Genomic DNA, 4655 nt, shown 5'->3' with positions numbered 1-4655 from the left:
CGGTCAGCTGTGTTTACAACAGCCGACCGTTCTTCTCTCTCAGCGGGGAACGATCGCGGGTGTCAGGTGGCAATTAGAGCCACTTGCCCCGTGCATCGGCTTCCCCGCACGCGCTCGTCCCTAGCTGCAGGTGCGTGACCGATGTAGCCCTACGTCAGTTTGCCTGGGAGAGCCACACTGCCGCAGTAAATATGCGGTAAGCAGTCGGCAACCGGTTAAACGTTTATTCCATAAAAAAAAAAAAGATTACACTTACAGAAATGAACTTTAAACACGCATAAAATATGCAAACTGGCCGGCTTCGTCCTTCCGGGAATTGCGTACACGGTGATGTCAGCACGTCGCTCCACCCGACGTGTTTCGTCACACTCTGACGTCGTCCTGGGGCACCATCAGCAGATTGCACAGTTAAAGTTTGCAGTGCACACCCAGGGAGAATGCATGTCTAAAGGGATGCCGGGAATGTTACTATTTCACAAGGAACAAAATGGATCCGTAAGCTGCAATATATTCTATTTTTGTTTTTGGTTTAATACCCAAGGGGCATATTTATAAAGCAGTGAATATCACTTTCACCAAACGATCACTGGTGGGGAATCCATTCCTGTCTACATGCACTCCAGCAATGGCTGCATGTCTGCGTAGAGTGAGCAGAAATGACCATTTGTGGCCTCCATCAGAAGCTCATTGGACAAGGTGACAACACAGGAGCACAACTGAGGGACAGGGGCGGAGCGTTGTCACCTTGCAACAGGAAATGTCTGAACAAGGACCTTCATGGCAGGATTTGTGAAATTATGTTGGCCAGTTTATTGTCGTGTTTTATTACTGTTGCTCCTTTTTTGTGGGGAAATTACCTCCCCAACCCCCCCCCCCCCCATGGTATGCAGAACGGACTGTATGGACATTATGAATATCTGTATACATTGAATGGTGACTGGGAAGACGCACCCTATAGATAATCTACTGTACACATATAACGGGGTGTATACCAGACAAGCAGCGGCCTGCAAAGTGTTACTGGAGTCCGGATGAAGTGTGTGTGGTGCCCCCGGGGTATAGTTACAGCTGTCTGCTTGGCTCTGGGTCGGCCAGCTCAGAGATTGGCAGAGAGTGGGGCACACAGTGCGGAGAAGGTCTGTCCAGGGAATGGAGGGTGTTTGGGGGGGGGGGACAATCAAGAGTGCCTGCTGCACCAGCCGGAGAGGGGTTCCTCAGAGCTCATACCGTGTTTGCACCAGCTGAAGAGGGGTTCCTCAGAGCTCATACCGTGTTTGAGGGTTCAGTTTAGATACTTGTGGGATAGGATTTGCTTTTTCTCAGTAAGACGCTGGAGCAGTGGTGGCCAACTTGCTAGGTACAGCTTTGTGTGTGGCCCCCGACATCCCCAGTCACACATAATATTCAACTTATGACTGTCAGAGACTGCGGATATACTGCAGGAGACTATCAGACTGTAGACATATTGCAAGAGACTGTCAGAGATTGTGGACATGCCACAGGAGACTATCAGAGACTGTGGCCAAGCCAGAGGAGACTGTCAGAGACTGTAGACATGCCACAGGAGACTATCAGAGACTGTGGCCATGCCAGAGGAGACTGTCGGAGACTGCGGCCATGCCACAAGAGACTGTCAGAGACTGCGGCCATGCCAGAGGAGACTGACAGTCTCCTGTGGCATGTCCACAGTCTCTGGACTTTAGACATAGGAGACTGTAAGAGACTGTGGACATGCCACAGGAGACTGTCAGAGACGATGGATATACTGCAGAAGGTTATAAAAGCTGAACTTCTCCCTTGTAGTGGGGCGGCCTTCGCACTGCAGGGGTTAATTCTCTTCTCCCTGCACTCCAGCGGCCAATTGAGTCCTACACTGGACATGAGAACTCTGGGGAGCAGAGGGGGGCTCTGTTTGGCTGTATATCTGTACATATCGAGTTATGTGTGTTTTTGGGTGCAGGCTGTAGATCTGTACATATCAGGGTATGTAGGTATTGGGCTTCAGGCTGTAGATCTGTACATATCAGGGTATGTGGGTAATGGGGTGCAGGCTGTAGATCTGTACATATCAGGGTATGTGGGTATTGGGGTGCCGGCTGTAGATCTGTACATATCAGGGTATGTAGGTATTGGGGTTCAGGCTGTAGATCTGTACATAGGGTATGTGGATATTGGGGTGCAGGCTGTAGATCTGTACATATCAGGGTATGTGGTGGGTATTGGGGTTCAGGCTGTAGATCTGTACATATCAGGGTATGTGGTAGCTATTGGGGTGCAGGCTGTAGATCTGTAAATATTATGGTATTGGGATGCAGGCTGTAGATCTGTACATAGGGTATGTGGATATTGGGGTGCAGGCTGTAGATCTGTACATAGGGTATGTGGATATTGGGGTGCAGGCTGTAGATCGGTAAATATTTGGGTATTAGATCTGTACATATCAGGCTACCAGATACATATTTGCAGGATAAAATTGGTAGTGAAGTGATAAGTAGGATTTGGGGTGCAGGACGATTTGCAATAATAACTGCGGCTTAGAAGCCAAATACGGTCAGATTGGGGTGCTGATCATTTTGCTGCACAGATGCCACCATCGGCTGCCATGGGGTGGGTGTTGGCACTCAGAATGGGGAGTATTCGGAGAATTGGCATTTGGTGCCATGTGTTGCGCACAGCTGATCTGAGCGAAGGGAGATTCTCTGGCTGGGCTCCTTCTAGAAGGGGGGGGGTTTAAAGGGTGCTTTGTGGGGGGACCCTCAGGTGGGGGCTGCCATTAGGGGAGGTCACCTGGGTGTGAAGAATAGGAGATACAAAGTGACAGACGGAGAGGAGTATCCCAACACTTGTCCCATTCTCCTCCTGCAGCCGCCCCCTCTCCTCCCTCTCCTTCTCTGGGAGGGAATTCGCCTCTCAGCCAGGAGCAGTCGCTGCTCACCTCTCACACACAGCCGGACCCCACAGGGCAGCCAGGCGGACGGATCGCCGGGGTACATCACACAACTTACCCCTTCTCCTTAACCCTTTCCTCCTCCTCCAGGATCAGGTGAGTTCTGGCCTCAGCAATGGTTGGATGGTGTTATATATTTAATGTTGGACATGTGTGGGACAATTTTTATAGGAATCGCCAAGTATGAGATGTCGTAATATTTGCGGTACAATCGCTGCCACCAATGGTAGGTTACGGTGACTGTATGTGCTCCGATCTGTTTATGCGATCAATGTGAGATTCAATCAAATCAGCGATCAATGTGAGATTCAATCAAATCAGCGATCAATGCGAGATTCAATCAAATCAGCAAACTATTAATATAGATGCGATTTGATCAAAATAAGACAGAAAAGGCAGAAAATGATCGATTGTGTTGAATTGATTGGCAGCACTGAGATGCTTTGTTCATGAATTTGATCGTAATTCGATCAATTCGATTTCATGGTGAAAATAGTGGTGCAATCAATAACTTATAATGGTATCTTCCAATTATCAATCAAAACCCACCTCCCTGTGTTTGTCATATCAGTCAATTGGGTTGTCGATTATGGATCGATTATTCCTATCTGGAGTGACTGTTGGAAAAATAAATCAATCATTTATCGATAAGAATAGGATATCGGATGAAAGGATTTCCCAGAAGGTGGTATTGGACGGGTTACAATCTGAATCTGAACATTAGGAGTTGGAGTGACCGGAACCAAAACTCCCAATCATCCAAAAAACTGCCAATCTGGCCATACACAGCAGATATCCCCCACTAGGGAATGACAAGAATCTGACTGCTACCAGAACAGGTGTCGGGTCGGGACCCCTACGATCTTCTGATGCTTCAAATGTGGAGTACTTCAGGTCCTTGGAGGAGGAAAGAATCGGCTTGGACTTACAAACGTCCCAACCAGCTGTGTGATTACAAACGCCCCGATATCGCAGGATGCGTCTGTGAAAACGTCTCCATCATTGCAATCGAAATTGGGAGTATTTGTTTGATTATACTGAGCTGTCTATTGAGAAACATTACTAATGTTTGATCGTTAGTTTGTATCTATCTGATTGTGGAAAGATATTGAAAGTATTCTGGATAGTGGGAAAAAGTTTTCCCATTTGTGGGCAGCCTTCTATGCTTTAGACTGTCAGCTCTTGGGCCCAGGTTGGTGAGTGTGCAGAGCTGGGACATAAGTCTGGTTTGGACTGTGCAGTGACGGGGTCCGGGTGATGTATGTGTTGTCACTTTGTGACTGCTCAACCATCACCAGACAGCATCCATCCGCACCGCACCGCAACGCATCGCACCGCATCGCACCGCACATCCAACTTCACTTTATTATTATCAATATTCTATATACAGCAGAGAGAGAGATCTGTATATATCTACTTATATCTCTTTCTCTCTCTCTTTCCTACTCTCTTCTCTCCTCTTTCTTTTCTTCTCTCTCTCTCCTTTTCTCTCTATCTTTCTCTCTCTCTCTCCCCCTTCCTCTCTCTCTATCTCTCCCTCCTCTCTCTCCTTTTCTCTCTCTCTTTCTCTCTCCTAATCTCTCTCTCTCCTCTCTTTCTTTTCTTCTCTCTCTCATTTTCTCTCTATCTTTCTCTCTCTCTCCTTCTCTCTCCTAATCTCTCTCTCATTCTCTCCTTTCTTTTCTTCTCTCTCTCCCCCCTCTCCCCC

The 4655-nt window shown here is 47.8% G+C and overlaps 1 protein-coding gene across 1 annotated transcript in view; it reads left to right on the top strand.

The window, feature by feature from the left end:
• Nucleotides 1-2876: 2876 nt before the first annotated feature.
• Nucleotides 2877-4655, top strand: part of SEMA3B (semaphorin 3B) — a 73085-nt gene continuing 71306 nt past the window's right edge. Inside the window, exon 1 of the mRNA XM_082266494.1 lies at nucleotides 2877-3043. The gene's annotated coding sequence lies outside the window, so the exon portion shown is untranslated. The remainder of the gene's footprint in view (nucleotides 3044-4655) is intronic.

This window comes from Pelophylax lessonae (assembly GCF_965119305.1).
Source record: "Pelophylax lessonae genome assembly, chromosome: 8".
Classification (NCBI taxonomy): domain Eukaryota; kingdom Metazoa; phylum Chordata; class Amphibia; order Anura; family Ranidae; genus Pelophylax; species Pelophylax lessonae.
Note: the sequence above shows the minus strand (reverse complement) of the source record. Positions and strands in the feature narration are given on the sequence as shown.